Source organism: Malaclemys terrapin, chromosome 5 (genome assembly GCF_027887155.1).
Source record: "Malaclemys terrapin pileata isolate rMalTer1 chromosome 5, rMalTer1.hap1, whole genome shotgun sequence".
Classification (NCBI taxonomy): Eukaryota; Metazoa; Chordata; order Testudines; family Emydidae; genus Malaclemys; species Malaclemys terrapin.
Window position 1 is genome coordinate 11,495,016 of NC_071509.1, and position 17,347 is coordinate 11,512,362.

Genomic DNA, 17,347 nt, shown 5'->3' on the forward strand with positions numbered 1-17,347 from the left:
GCATTTGATTTTTCCTTCCTAAGCATAGTACTTTACACTTGTCTTTATTTCAACATGTTATTCTCAGACCATTTCTCTAATGTGTTAAGGTCATTTTGAATTCTAATCCTATCCTCCAAAGTACTTGCACCCTCTCCCAGCTTGGTGTTATCTGTAAATTTCATAAGCATACTCTCCACTCTATTATCCAACTCATTAAAGAAAATATTGACTTGAACCAGACTCTGCAGGACCCCACTAGATACAAATGAAATATTTCAACTGAAATCCAAAACAATTCAACTGAACACCAAACTATTTTGATTGGAAAATTCTGCTGTGGTACCACATAGGAGAAATTTGGGTGCCTCATTTTCCCATTCTGTTTCTATGCCAGGCTCCCCCACCAGACTACATCTCCCATGATGGCCTTCTCTCTTGGTGAGAGGAGGAGGTACATCATGGGAGTCCCATGGCCTCTCTGTGTCATGGATGTTGAAGTCTGGTTTGGAAGGACTCCGCCACGTGCGATATAGAAAGAGAAGTCCTCCAATTCAGGCAGGCATCTGGATAAAGGTAGATGGGGCAGGTATTCAGATACTTTTGCCATCCGATTTCATCAGGGTAGTACAGAAGCCAAAACAATTCCCCACAATAGCGGAGCCATTCCCCTGCTTACATAAATGAAAAAAAATTCCACTGAAACTTTTCACCAAGTTTTCCCAAATTTGACTCATATGTTTCAGGATCCCAAATATACTTTTTTCAGTTAAAAAAACTATTTTCCCTCCCAAATTGGTATAAACATATTTAAGTTTTTAAAATCAAAAACATTATTGAAATAGTTATTGAAATTACTATCATTTTTTTCCTGGGTGTTTGTGTAACCGACTGGTGAGTGTGTATAATAGGTGACCCTCTGTGCCAATCAACAAAGGTTATGAGTCTGTCATGGTCCCCACTAACAATCTTTAGCTCATGCTTTTAGCTCTAGAGATTCCCAGTTTAATCCCTGTGTGTTGGCCAAAATAGCAGTTGTCACATTTGGAGCCAAGGTTTTGGTTTGGTTTGGCCACATTTTCTAGCATCGATATATTTGAGTTGAACTGTATTTCCAGGATTCTGCTATTTTCATGTTGGTGATTTGTAATACCACCACCAAGCCTGTGCGAAATAGAGGACTGTATTGCCCCAATCACAGAATTATGATTTGAGAATGAGTGAACTGAAGTAATAGCAAAAGGAATGCAGAAAATGATTGACTGGAGACATTTCATTGATGTGAATGGAAAGGTATGCACAGCCACATATTATTATTCTTTCTCGACTGGTAAAATGTAGTTCGTCTAGACTATCTAGCCAATCTATCATCTAGGCATTCATACTGTGCTCATCATAGTGGTGTCTTGGTAGTTACTGCCTACAGGAGGCTAAATTAATGAACTAGTTTTTTGTTACTGGAGTTTTGCATTCAAACCTCAGTTGGACACAAGTAAATTAATGTCATCGTCTCTACAGCATCTAGTGCTTAGTTCTAGCCATATTCCCACACTGTGAAACCAGACTCCTTGTTGTTTTTGTGAAACAGAATGTCACCTGACAAGATAGAAGAATAGTATATTGTTTGGATTCCACAGTTCACTCATTATACCAGTCATGGAACAAAAACTTTGTGTATAAGTGCATCACTGCATATAGTATTACAGCTATTTCACCCCTGGAGTTCTCTGCGCTGTGAAATACACAACATGGCACAGTTGGTTAGCGGTGCTGAGAGAAGTTGGAGTTTGGAGCAGTAGGGGGTGCTTTCACAGCACTGGCCTCTACCGGTACACCAGGCATTAGCAACTACGGTTAGTATCTCACTATCACAGCTTCAAAAAGTGATTGCGCTCATCCCAAAGTGTTAAAGGAAAGAGAAAAAAATAATGAAGTCAAAAGATTTTCTAGAAGAATAGTCCAGCGTTCACCCTAGGACTTGGGAGACTTGGATTTAAGTCCCTCTCCAGCATGGACTTCTAGTGTGATCTTGGATGGGTCACTTACAGTACATGTGATGGTGTAGTCCATGCCGTAAAGGCAGTACTGCCTAATGGTCAATCCATCCCACTGCCTGACATGGCTCTTGAAAGGTTGAAAGGTCCAACTGTAGATAAAAAGATCTGGGAGAGTTTGGGAGAGAGGAAGCAGTCCTGGAAGTAAGACATGTTTGGGAGGCAATCCCATTACTGTTTCTCTAAGGGCCAGGAGCCTTGCAGAGAAGGCGGGACAAGGCTCCCCTTTCATCCAACCAGTTGGGGATGAGCTGGGAGAGGGGGCCCAGAATAAATGCTGCTGCCCCCTCCTCATATCAGGACAGACAGCAGCAGAAGCCAAACCTTCCGAGCCTGAGGACTACGTGGGTATTTCTGCACAGCCTGTGGAAGCGAGCCTCCCAGCCCAGGTCGAGCTTCTCAGGCTTGCACTACTGCTCTAAGAATAGCTTTGAAGTTGCAGCTTGGACTGCAGCGTGGGCTCTCAAGCCCAACCCCCTCCCTAGGGTTCAGAAACCGAGCTCCAGCCTGAGCCGCAGATGGCTACACAACTAGTTTTAGAGCAGTAATGCAAGCCCTATGAACCCAACTCTGTGACCCAACCTGGGAGGCTTGCTGCCACAGCCCGTAGACATACCTACAGGGACCAGCTGAGGCTGACGCTGATTAAGACCCTACTGTGGGCTGAATTGCAACCCAGCTCCAGGAGGAGAGATGGGGGCACCTGGTAAGGAAAGGGACAATAATTGCTTGAATTAGCCTGCTCCAGGAGGAGAGCTGCCAGAAGGTGAGACTTAGAGACTGTGAGATAACCCTGAGGGGATTGGGAGCAGACCTTAAAGGGCAGGCTTCTGAGGAACCCTGATAGCTAGAAGGTACTTTTGTTTCTTTGGGACTTCTTGTTATGGACCCTTTTGTAGGAGGTTTTATAATAAACCAGCCCCAAGGAAGCTATTACTGAGTCAAGCATCAAGAGAGCCTTAAGTGGAGTTATTGGCTTCCCGAGAAGGGAAACTGAGGCTGGGAATACCTGCAGTGCCACTCTAATGCAGCAGGGCGTGCTATAGGGCAGTCATGCCCTATGAGAACATGTCTACACTTTTAGTTGGAGGAGTAATTTCTAGCTCCAGGAGACATACCTGCACTATCTCTTATCATGTTATTGCGCGAAAAATAGAAGGGCAGCCATAGTGGGGTGTGTGTTGGGAGGGGCTAACTGTCCCAAGTACGATTCCATCCAGGACACTAGATATGTCCTTAGACAGCTAGCCCCTCCTGCTGTTCATGTCACCACAGCTGCTCTTCGATTTGTAGTGCTCTCGCTCCATCGCAGCTAGCCCCCATGTGTCTCCTCAAGCTGGAAACTATACCTCCCGTTCACAATGTGGACATTGCTTTTGTCTGTCTGTGCCTCAGCTCCTCATCTATAAAATGGGGATAGCACCACTCTTTTAGCCTACACGGATGTTGTGAGGGTAACTACGTCATAGATTTTGAGCCACTCGCGATGGGGGCCAGTTAAGTACCTTAGAGAGAGAGAAATATTTATTGGCACTGAAAAATTGGTCGATTCCAGTTCATTGAGAAATGGGACATACTTCAAATAAGAACTGGTCAAAATATTTCAATTTTTGAAAAAAATAAAATAAAATTCAAAAACGTTTTTTTCCAACCAGCTCTAATGGTATTAGCGATTTTATTCTGTTGGGGGTTTTGCTGTTGTTGTTTTTGTGTGTGTGGCCATGTGTGCCCATGCCTCTGTGCACGTATTACTTTTATGTTTAATCTGTCCCTGACTAGCTCCAAGCAGGGTCATGGAACTGAAATGTCCCCTGTGTAGTTATGACAGGTCATACTTTTAGTGTTATGTTTGATTGACTGCATCCACTGCAGTCGTTAGATGCTCAAATAGTGCAGTCAACAACAGTTCCTTCTATCTCTGGCTGTGAAGATGACCCTGTCTATTCCCCTGGCCACAATGGTGAATGCATTTGTCATCTCTAGACTTTCCTATTCCAAGTCACTCCTGTAGTGTATTGTGGTAGTATCTTTACAATTAGTCATGTGTACTCACGGACGGACATCCCACTGTGAGAGGCCTCTTACATGATGAAGGCATACCCTCAGGGTCCTTATACTCAGAGTTTGTAAGAGCCACTTTGTCATGTATCTAATAAAGAGTTATGCCTTAAACTTTATACTCATGGTTTCACTCTGGGTTCCTGAAATACAGAGGCTGCACTTACTTGAAAGAAAGATGCTCTTGGCTAACTGACAATATTAGAATGTACAAGTCTAACAAGGCCTACAAAAGGTGCTTGCCTACACTGGGGGTTTGAACCAGAACAAATAGAGTTAATCCAGTTTGAAAATGCTTTCCCACACATGAACCAACCCAACCCTGCACACTAACTGCTTTTATTAGGAACTTTAGAGTCCTCTTGCAAAGTGGACTAGGCTTCCTTCAAATTGAAATAGTTTGGTCTTTTGTTCATGCATGCAATTGGTGTACACTGTTTGTTTGTTTGTTTGTTTTTGTTTTTGTTTTTTTTGCATGATTCCAATGGCTTTTCCATGGAGCTTTGTAGATCAGCCCTTACTGACCAGTCTATTTTCTCATGTGTCCTTCCTGCACTGGTGTCAAGTTTCCAGGATGATCATTCCCCCCCCCCCACTTAAAAGGCAGTGTGGAGTCAGATTTTTTCCATTGCTTCTGGATCCCAGTATATCAGTGTTCTGCTGACACAAATGCAATCACACTCCAGAAGCCCCACAACATGCCTTGCATAGCTGCCTGGAGTCATACTGAGACCCCGGACCTCTTTACCTTCTGGGGAGAAGCATTGGTTGAGAAAACTCTTGTTGTTAGCCAATGGAATAAGGACCTTTTTGTGGACATTGCAAAGCAGATGTCCACGCGGAGTCATGGATGCTGGCCAGTGCTAGAAAAAGAGCAAACAGCTCAGGAGAAAGTACATTGAAAGAGGGATAAAAGGAGACAATCCGGCAGAGAACATGTAACCTGTCCATTTTTCGATGACTTGAACAGGACTCTACACATTTCCCACACTCTCCCCACACTGAGGATGCCCACACCCTCCCCACACTGAGGATGACTTGCTTGACCCATTAGAGGATACACATTAGGATTCTGGAGAGGAGCTGCTCCCTGAGAACCAGGACTCAGGATCCTGACATCAATGAGCTGGAAAGCCAGCCCCAGTCCTGCCCTGTCACAACGGAACCTAATTAATGCACTGCCCAAGTCCCACCCAGAAACCCAGGCTGGGACCGAAAAGTCAGATCTGCTGCAGGGAACTTCAGCATGTAGGTATGTAGCCTTTCAATTTATTACTGTTGGTGGATGTGAGCTATGAGCATCTCTTTCTCCCCTCTCCCCGCACACACATCCCCTTTTTGCTGTTTCAAAATGGCACCTGCCCGCAGGTTGCAGTCACAGTCTGTAGTCCCCCTCCCACATCAGATTTGAATAACAAAAGCATTCATTGGTGCAAAATTCAACCGTTTATTGAGACAGTGCTGGCAGGAAAAGCAGTTTGGTTAGTTTTCATGGTTTACATGAGGTATGACTGCACATTGCACGCAGGGTCAAGACACAAACAGTGCTGCTCCCTGCTGATGTACAAGGCCCTTCAACACGTTGTAGTTGGCAATCAGTGCAAGGCGCTATCTGTTTTTCTCTGCACTTTCTCCATGCTTGCCAGGGCGATATAGCCGAGCTTAAGTCTGAGATATTGCTCAGTTCTGTTTTTGCACAACATAGGGGGTAGCTCCATGGCCAGGCCCCATTTTGAGGCTCCGCCCCTGAAGTCCTATTAGTGGAGTCCCGAAGCAGCTGATTGACTGGCTGACCCTACTTAAGCCAGCAGCAGGCACAGGAAACTGTCTGAACAACTAGGCTCCACCCTGTTCTGGACTGCATGCCTTGTGCTTCCTGCTCCTGGATTTCCTGGCATCTTGACCCAGCATAACTCCTGGCCTCTGACTTGTGGTTCTGACCTCCAGTTTGTCTCCTGATTCCAACCTCCCGGTATCCTGACCAGGCTTGACTCTGGTTCCTGCCTCATGGTTTTGTCTCCTGCTTCTGACCCAGCTAACTCCTAAACTCTTCTGACTGTGGACTCTGGCTCTGACTATTAGATCTGGCCACCCTCGACCAAGCCATGACACCTGCCTCAGAGTAACTTCATTAAGAGTTAGGACGGCCTAACGGGGATGTCGAGTGGATTACTATCCATTTTTGCTGCCCACGACCACCCCTCTTTACACCTCAGACCCCATAATAAGTCCTCCAGTGCACAAACAAAACTGAAAATCAACCTGGAACATAGCTCTGACCACCCTGCCACTAACAGCATGAAAGAAGATAGAGTAAACTGAAATCCAAATGCACCCAGCACCCTCTGTATGTGCAGTCCATTTACCATCTCTGAGTTTCCCCCTAAAATGGGAAGAGTCCCAGGGAGGAAAGGTCACATATACATACTAAAAAAGCTATCATGACTTGCCTGTGATATGAAATAATAAGCAACTGGGTTTTTTTGTTCCCTACTCCCCCAGGCAGAACACAAGCAACAGCCAAACCTTCAAAGATGTCACAGCTGACAGGCCTGCCCACCTGAGGGGGAGAAAAAGGAAGACTTGCAACAACATGTTTGCAGAACTCATGACTGTCATGGAGGAAAACCAGCTTGGCTCAGAGATAGAGGCTACACATGAAGACGAGGACCCAGCAGGAGAAAGAATTGCAGCTTTCTCAGGAGACTGTGGCAGTGGCCTAGGACAGTTTTGCAGTGGCCGGGGAAAGCATGGCTGTGGCCAGGGACACCATCACAGTGGTGAAGGAGAGCATGGAAAATGACAAAAAGATGCTTTCTTGAACCAGAATGCCCGCCTGTAAAACATACTTCTGCTAGGCCAGCAGACCCTACAGTCTCATAATTTGGGATCCTGTCATTTCCTTTCCCCTGGACAATTCTGGCTACTGGAATCAGTATAAACGTCTAACCTCGGCATCCCCCCCTCCCCCCGAGCTGCGTTCTCAGCAGTTCCATTCACCTCTTAGGTCCAACCTCTGGGCACTGAGAACTCTCGCACCTGGGAAACAGAACTTTGGAGCCCTGCAAAGCCCCTGAAAATGTTGAGTCAAAGCACTGAACTCCAGAACCCATGTAAACAAGAAGAGCCAGAGGCAAGGAGAATACTCACTTTTAACTCCGCCCCATTATGGTGTACTTGGTACATTTGTTATTGTTGCACTTTGGATTTCATTTGCAGAGTGGAAGTAACTAAAGGTCTGTGTATAGTTTGATACTTAAGCGGATTGGTTTGTTAAACTGCATTTCCAAATAAAAAGACATTATTTTTCTGCTGCTTCTATTAAAACTTTTCTTTATTGTTGTTTCATAATACAACCATTCACAGGACATCCATTATGGGTTACCATTGCCTTTAACACAGAGAATCTTTGCAATATAGTTGAAATAATTCATGGGGTGTTCACAAAAGCAAATGTTAAATTTCAACCACCCACACACAGTACCCCAGTGCTCTCATGTCTGCATCCCAGCATCCCCCCATGGGCTAACATGTTCAGCTGTCAGACTCAAACTATGAACAGTAACTATCCCTGACAGCATTCCCATGGGTCTTTGTGTCTCTATGGGATGCCTTGCTGGCTGCTTGAACTTCCGAGCAAGTCACCCTCTCAACCGCTTCACAAGGCTTTCCCTCTTGGTCTCACACATATTGTGCAAAACACAACATTCTGTCACAGTGGTTGGAGCATTGTTTTTTCTGCCACTTGCAACATAGTCCATAAACAGCGCCATTTGCCTTTCACATGGCCAAATGCACACTCGACTCCCATTCTTCAACTATTGAGGTGACTGTTAAAATGTTTCTTCCTTCTATCCAAGCCGCCTGTGTATAGTTCCATTAGCCAGGGCATCAGGGGATCAGCCGGGGCTCCCAGAATAAACAGGCCATTCTCCACATCATCAATGTCCACAGTATTCTTGGGGGAAACAGTCCTTTCTCCATGAATTTAAATAGCAGTGAGTTCCAAAAGATCCTAGTATAGTGTGGACCGTATCAGACCATCCTCTGTAAACCTGCTGCAGTTCTTTGAGCACGATGGAAAAATACCCCCTTTCTGTTTACAAATTCGGCGCTCTGTTGTCCCGACAGCTCAGTGTCCCTCCTGGTCTTCTGCTTCATCCTGCTGCTACTGGTGTGCAGAAGCCACCTGCTGGTGGAGGAGCTGCTGCTGCTGTCAGACAGTCTCCTGCTCCTGCATCCTGTGCTTGGTGGTGCAACAGGTAAAGTCCAGTGCAGAATTTGCCTGGCTCTGGACTGCTGTAATGAAGCCCAAGCAGCCTGTCTCTATTCATGCTTGTCACGATAGTGGCATGGAGCATTGTTAGGGCCATGCTGGCTGAGAGCAATTTGAAAATGACATGAGCCAGGCCAGAAAGTAAGCATAGGGCAGACTCAGCTGAAACATGGCAATTAAAAACAAACAAAACCCCCTGAACCTACCTGGCTCCCCACAATCACAGGATGCAAGCTGCTCTCAAATGAAGCAAAGGACCATGGGATACTGTGGAGAACACTATGTCCTCAGCTTGCAGCAAACTGCTATGGTATGTTCACACCATTCAAATTGAAAACAGAACTGGTGTTCCATCTGCACAATATGGGTGCAACTTGCGTATTGCAAGTCACCTGACGCACATCAAAAAGCTGTGGGTTAACACTCCCCTAAATAGACACACCCTGTGTGTCCTTATGTGTTTGCAAGGCATTCTGTTCATTTATGCTGATTTGACAATAATATCCAACTTGATAGAATAACAGGCAGCTCTTTCATATGTCTGACACAGACACATGCTGGTTACTGTATTGCCATTTCCAGGGAAAATCCAAACTATGGGGAGAGTGGCCTTAAGAGCCCACTCCAGAGAAATGACCAAAATAAGTTGCGCAAAAGAGAGGCTATCCTCGTAAAGGTGGAGTAGAACTGTACTCAAGACGGGGGATATTTTGAGTGACCTTTTAAGAATGGAGGTGCCCAGTAAGCATAGCTTCTTACAAAAGTTTCCGTGTAAATGGCTATTAGGGCTACAACTCTGATGTCAAGTTTAGCATCTACTACTGAACTAGAAGGGTGTGAATGCCAAAATGCCTTCACCCTGCTTTGGAATAATCAGAATTGTTGTCACTGGAAGCAGAAAAAATCTAGGTGATACAATGCATGGGAAATGACTTTTTGTCCCACATTGGCCATTAAAACACATGCCCGAGTAGATGAATACCATAAGGTTAGCATTCTCCAATGGGCAGATACTATGTATGGGCTACAGAGTGACTTTAGACACAGCCGAGAGTTGCATCTCCCCAGCAGAAGCCCTGGGGGGCACAGCAGCTTAGAGACGTGCTTCTGAGTCTCGGTTCCTCCCTTGTTTCTTTCTTGCTCTTGGGGGTGATAATTTACTGCTTCCCTCTTTCACCCCCCTCCTTAGAACACACATTCTCTCTCTGTGGTTCATTTGTGCTGGGCAGTGAGTAGGGGAGGTAGACTCAAGGCTCAGACCATTTCTCATTCATCTCCATCCATCTGCTCTGGGGTGGAGTAAGGTTCACACAGAGTAGCTTAGTCCTGACACTTGGACCCAAGATCTCAATAGCTCAGTTATGGGTACAAGGAAGGTTAAGCATAGATTAATTAATTTCTAAGGCAAGATGGGATCATTGTGATCATCTAACCTAAACTCCTCCATAACACAGACCCTTAGAATTTCATCCAATAAACTCTGCACCAAGCCCGTAAGCTTGTGGTTGAACTACAAGTCGCTGGATATCCCACAGTTGTACATATCAATCAATAGAAGCCCCATGTATTATTGCACAAAGTATTTTTTTCTCTTTTTCACATAATTATATAAAAAGAGACATCAGTGTGCTAATCTGATCCCCACAGTGCCTCTGTAATTGATAATTTTCTGCTAATTTGAAGGCTATTTAGCAAAATGATTTGACTGACCAATGATCTAGTGAGCCATTCAGCTCCCGGGATACCCAGTTTAATTTCTGTACATACTGAAGTATTGCTTTTCAACAGCATTGATTATCTCCCAGGAAACAGGCATAGAGATTTACTATCCTGCGTCAAATAATTGATCCATCTTGTCTGGCAGAGGCTGTAACTAGTGTTTCAGACAAAGTCGAATAGCACAGCTTATCCCCTGCTGATCAAGAGGGGGAAAATTCTTTCCGGACCTCAATGCCAGATGACTGGAGATGTCTGAGCAGAGTCCAGAATAATAGTCAGTCCTTGAAAAAATATGGACATGTCCCTTTAAGATGTTTACAGACCAGTACCAAGACATTTACACAAATCTGGTAGTGAGCAGGGAGACAGTGCTGGTGGCAGAGGACTGGTGTATTATGCTCTCTTTGACTCAGCCCATTCAGGAGACTGACTGCTAAATTGTGTGCAGTGTTTTTTATAGCTGTGTCAGTTCCAGGATATATAGCTCGAAAGCTTTTCTCTCTCACCAACAGAAGTTGGTCCAATGAAAGATATTACCTCACCCACCTTGTCTCTTTGCATGGATATGTAACTTATAGGCGATAATACCATTATCTTTAAAAGTCAAGAATTAGAGCCCTGCGTGGATACAAAAATTTGCATCTGAATCTGATCCGCATCCACGATAACTATCTTGTATCTGACCCGCAATCCACACTCCACCTTTTATATGTGTCTGGATCCATACCCACACCAGCACCTTATCTCACTTTTAGAACCCTGTGCAGATACAATCTGCAATCCTGAAAGATGGCAAACAATACAACTATATCCTCATCTGTGGATATAAAGCAGATATCTGTGGATTTGCAGGGCTCTATAATAAAGGCTAAAAGGAACTTTTTAAGCCTAACTAGAATGAATCATATTTCTCACTGAGCTTATACAGTGTAGCTTAGTCAAATGCTAAGAGATGAGGGAGACAAGGTGGGTGAGGTAATATTTTTTGATTGGACCAACTTTTTTTGGTGAAAGAGACAAGCTTTTGAGCTACACAGATCTCTTCTTCAGGAAAGGTACACCAAATATCAAGATAAATACAAGGTTGAACAGATGGTTTAGCATAAGAAGTTAACACTATGAAGAACACTAAGAGACTATGAAGAAAAACTTTGTGTAACATGAAAGTTTGTCTCTCTCACCAACAGAAGTTGGTCCAATAAAAGGTATTAGCTTACCCCATTTAGTCTCTCTAATATCCTGGGACCAACATGGCTACAACACTGCAAAGAGATCAGGCATAAGAAACCACACCATATATATGCCCAACAAATCTGAGCATCCTTGGTTTTTGTTTTTGTTTTTTAAATATCATCTTAATAGTATATTGTCATCCACTTTACAGTTTGCCTTATGATTTTTTTTTTAAAGAAGATCATGAAATCCAACTACAGAGCCATACATCACATGAAAGAAAATCAACAACCATGTTCTCACTCCATGGACTTTGCTACAGATAAAAGGACTGAGAGGAGACACGTGGAAATGTTTTCCTCTGAATCTCCGCAAAGTGGAATTTCTCACAATCTCACTTTGCAGCTCTGCAGCATCCTGCCCGGAATGTCCTACGTAAATGTCCTTTTCTCATTTGTCCTTATGTAATTTGCAAACATAAACCACCGAAATGTACAAGGAACTGAATAAAATGTAAGAGGAGAAAGATCTTCAGAGCCATCTCCAAACACAGGGCGAGAAATGCAAGGCTGCAGTTCTGATTAGACAGGTGTGCTGATTATAATCAATGATTGACTGGCTCAGCTCTTGACACTTGCTTTAGCTTCAAGGAGAATACGGTGGGGAACCTCACAAGTGACCCAGTTAAAGAATATTGCTTGGGACAATAACTTTAGAGCAAAATCCATGCTGCATTTTTCATCCTGAGGCAAAATATTAGTTTACTAGGAGTGAAATTCTGCCTTGAGATACAGGCTTGGATAGGAAGTCCATAGGAGTGCAACAGATGGGGCAGAGTCAACTGAACCACATAGGATGGAAGTGAGGATGTAATTTAGTTCATGTATCTAAAGACACAATTGAGGCCTGTTTTAAATTTGGGCTACTGGCTCTGAGTGGGCTCAGAGATCCATCTATATGGAGCCATTTGAAGGCTCAGGGCCTTTCTAGAGAAATTGGTACGTGTGTGAGTTGACACCTGGCAGTAGGAGTCCTGAGCTTTCGCCCAAAGATCAGTTCATTGTTAGTATATAATTTAACTTGATTTATTTTCCTTTGGGACAAATCCTGCAGTCATTGCTCAGTCAAAATTGCCATTGGACTGACTGAGGAGTGATGACTAAGAACTGCAATATTTATGTCTGTATTAATAGTCTTGAGCCAATAATCCCATGTATGCATTAATGCCTATTAGCTAGGATGGTCAGGGATGCAGCCCCATGCTCTCTGGCTTCTGAGTACTGGAGGCTGGGAGTGGACAAAAGGGGGTGGATCACTCAGTGATTGCCTGTTTTGTTCATTCCCTCTGGGGCAGCTGGCACTGGCCACTGTCAGAGGACAGGATACAAGGCTGGATAGACACCGATTATGTCATCAGTTGGCTTTCTACACCTGTCACACTGGACTGTGCTCTCCCCTGTGCTGATTGGCTGTTGGCTCTAACCTCTCTCCTGTGCTCACAGTTTCTTCACCTCAGCCTCACTTCAGACTTGCCCCCGATGTCCTGCTTCTTTCTCCCCTGATGTGTCACTTCACCCCCTTCTTGCAATGTGTCTCCTCTCCTTTGTCCCTCTGTTTAGCTAATCCCCTCCTAACTACCTGCCAGTCAACTTTCCCCACCTCCAAAATCATGGTGCTAATGTAAAACAGACCGATTCCAGAGTTCGGCAGGCGGGATTGAACCGGGGACTTTTGGAGCTAAATGCATGAGCCTCTCTTGCATGAGCTAAAAGCCACATGGTTCTTAACTAAGGTTGTAGCAGACTCATTAATCTCTAAGTGGCCACTAGTGGGGGACAGAGCAGCACATCCAGGAGGTGTGTGGGTTACACTAACATGGTATTTGCAGCCATCACATTGTTTACTCTGCTTGTATGTTTAATTCCTTCTTCCACCACCATTTGTCTGTCTTCTCCATTTAAAGTGTAAGCTCCTTGGGTTAAAAGCAACAAAGAGTCCTCTGGCACCTTATAGACTAACAGACGTATTGGAGCATAAGCTTTCGTGGGTGAATACCCACTTCGTCAGACGTCTGACAAAGTTGGTATTCACCCACGAAAGCTTATGCTCCAATACATCTGTTAGTCTAAAAGGTGCCACAGGACTCTTTGTTGCTTTTTACAGATCCAGACTAACACGGCTACCCCTCTGATACTTGACTCCTTGGGTTATTAGTCTAGTTTAGAGTAGGGGAAATAACAGATGTTTCTGTTCACTGGCCATTTAAAAAAAAATGTCCATTCGATCAAACCAAAAACTTTTGTTTTTAATTTCCAGAGAACTGAAAAGTAAAAAACAAACAAAAAATCATTTTATGTAAAAAAAAAAAAAAGTTTAAATTTTGACCATTTTGTCACAAACAATCTAAACATTTTGTTTCAAAATGCCAAAATTAAACTTTTTGGATTTTTTTCCACTGAAAAATTTGGTAAAATCTACATGAATTTGAAAAACATGTTGGTGTCACCAAATCTGCATTAGGCAACAAAAAAGTTTAAGCTGACACATTTTCATAGATTCATAGATTCCAAGGCCAGAAGGGACCACTGCGATCATCTAGTTTGACTTTCATTATAACACAGGCCAATTGAACTTCCCAAAAAATAATTCCTAAAGCAGATCTTTTAGAAAAACATCCAATTTCAATATAAAAATTGTCAGCAATGAGAATCCACCATGACCTTTCATGAATTGTTCCAATGGCTAATTACTCTCACTATTAAAAATGTATGCCTTATTTCCTGTCTGAATTTCTTCAGCTTCAGCTTCCAGCCATTGTATTGTGTTACATCTTTCTCTACTCGACTAAAGATCCCATTATTAAATATTTCTACAGTATTCTTGCCGCCAAGTTAAAGAAGTATGGGCTGGATGAATGGACTGTAAGGTGGATAGAAAGCTGGCTAGATCATCGGGCTCAATGGGTAGTGATCAATGGCTTCATGTCTAGTTGGCAGCCGGTTTCAAGCGGAGTGCCCCAAGGGTCGGTCCTGGGGCCGGTTTTGTTTAATATCTTTATTAATGATCTGGAGGATGGTATGGACTGCACTCTCAGCAAGTTTGCAGATGACACTAAACTGGGAGGTGTGGTAGATACACTAGAGGGTAGGGATCAGATACAGAGGGACCTAGACAAATTAGAGGATTGGGCCAAAAGAAACCTGATGAGGTTCAACAAGGACAAGTGCAGAGTCCTGCAATTAGGTTGGAAGAATCCCATGCACTGCTACAGACTAGGGACCGAATGGCTAGGTAGCAGTTTTGCAAAAAAGGACCTAGGGGTCACAGTGGACGAGAAGCTGGATATGAGTCAACAGTGTGCCCTTGTTTTTCAAGAAGGCTAACGGCATTTTGGGCTGTATAAGTAGGGGCATTGCCAGCAGATCGGGGAACGTGATTGTTCCCCTTTATTCGACATTGGTGAGGCCTCATCTGGAGTATTGTGTCCAGTTTTGGGCCCCACACTACAAGAAGGATGTGGAAAAATTGGAAAGAGTTCAGCGGGGGGCAACAAAAATGCTTAGAGGTCTGGAGCACATGACTTATGAGGAGAGGCTGAGGGAACTGGGATTGTTTAGTCTCCAGAAGAGAAGAATGAGGGGGGATTTGATAGCTGCTTTCAACTACCTGCAGGGGGATTCCAAAGAGGATGGAGCTTGGCTGTTCTCAGTGGTGGCAGATGACAGAACAAGGAGCAATGGTCTCAAGTTGCAGTGGGGGAGATCTAGGTTGGATATTAGGAAACACTATTTCACTAGGAGGGTGGTGAAGCACTGGAATGCGTTACCTAGGGAGGTGGTGGAATCTCCTTCCTTGGAGGTTTTTAAGGCCCGGCTTGACAAAGCCCTGGTTGGGATGATTTAGTTGGGAATTGGTCCTGCTTTGAGCAGGGGGTTGGACTAGATGACCTCTTGAGGTCCCTTCCAACCCTGGTATTCTATGATTCTATAATTTATTCCCTATGTAGGTACTTATGCACCATAATCAAGTCACCCCGTAACCTTCTCTTTGGTAAGCTAAATGGGTTGAGCTGCTTAAGTCTATCACTATAAGGCAAGTTTTCTAATCTTGTGGCTCTTCGCTGAACCCTCTCCAATTTATCAATATCCTTCTTGAATTGTTGACACCAGAACTGGACACAGTATTCCAGGAGCAGTCACACCAGTGCTATATATAGAGATAAAACAGGATTACATTAGCTCTTTTGGCCATAGTGTCACACTAGGAACTCATGTTCAGCTAATCATCCACCACAACGCCCAAATCTTTTTTAGTCATTGCTTCCGAGGATATAGTCCCTCCTCCTCAAAATATGGCCTACATTCTTTGTTCCTAGATGTCTACACTGTATGGAAACACATATTGTTGGCTTACCCCCAGGTTACCAAACGATTCAGAATGTTCTGTATTAGTGACCAATCCTCTTCATTATTTACCACTCCCCCAGTTTTTGGGTCATCTGCAAACTTAAACAGTGATTATTTTATGTTTTCTTCCAAGTCATTAATAAAAATGTTAGCGTAGGGCCAAGAACCAATGCCTAAGGGATGCCACTGGAAACACACCTGCTTGTTGATGATTCCCCATTTACAATCACATTTTGAGACCTGACCTACCAGTTAACCAGGTTTTAATCCATTTAACGTGTGCCATGGTAATTTTATATTGTTCTAGTTTTTTAATCAAAATATCATGTGGTACAAAGCCAAACATCTTATGGAATCTAAGTATATTATATCAACACTGCTACCTTTGTCTACGAAACTTGTAATCTCATTAAAAAAAAGATATCAAGTTAGTTTGACAGTATCTATTTTCCATAAACCCATGTTTATTTGCATTAATTATAAAATTCTTCTTTAATTTTTTATTAATCAATTCTTGTATCAGCTGCTCCATTATCTTGCCTGGGATCAATATCAGGTTGACAGGCCTATAATAACCCTGGTCATCCCAGTAACACTGGGCCAGCAAAGGTTAAACAATTAGCAGATTGGGTGACCTGTAAGCAAGCCTTAAGGACATATCAAAAGAATATTGCGATGATAAAAAGGGCCACTCCTTGTAGATAGCTATCAAAGCCATGTTAAATAGACTAGGATTGTTAACTTGTTTGCCTGTATTGTTAGAGAATCAAAGAGTAAATGTGATCTAATTAGCTTGTAGATGCTAAATCCTGTTTCTGTCTTATAATGGTTCATTACTGCATTCTATTACTCAGAGATCAAAAGGGGATATTATAATTTAGATGGAACTTGTGGTGTAATAATATTATTGTCCTAATCTCGCCTTCTAATTCCATATACTAAACCACCTGTGAACTATTTTGATAGTTTGAATCGCTATTGCTAAAGGTATTGTTTAAGAAAGGACCCATTGAATAGAGATCACAGACAGTCGGCTCGCTTTCATCAAAGCCCACATGGTGTCAGCACCCGGCCTGCTTCAACTATAAAGCAAGTTTCAGGTCTGATCCTTTTCATCTACGGTCTGTTTAAATATTAACAGGAAAGTTCTAAGCCATAAAACTGATGTCTCCAGGTAGACACCTGGATTACCTTGGAATTCTCATGGAGAAACTCTGATAGACTCTACACCTGAATTGCCTATTTAAACATAACTAAGGTTAAGATTTTGTCATGGATATTTTTAGTAAAAGTCGTGGACAGGTCATGGGCATTAAAGAAAAATTCACAGAAGCTGTGACCTCTCTGTGACTTTTATTAAAAATATCTGTGACAAAATAGAGATCTTCAGGTCCCCACACCACCCGGGGTGGGGAGTTGGGCGCTCCTGAGGCCACCGACATGGGTTGGGTGTCGGAGCTCCAGGGTTACCTGCTGCCCATGTCTGGGAGCTACGGGAGCCCCCGCCATCTGCAGTAGTTGAGAGCTGCAGGGTACCCCTGCCTCCTGCAGCTCCGGGAGTCCTCTGCCACTGCGGTGGCTGGGAGCTGCTGGGTTCCCCCCTCTACCTCCACAACCTCCATCACTAAATTGTAACCTTAAATATAACCCTTTGAATTGATTCCAGAAGGACTTTTATAACC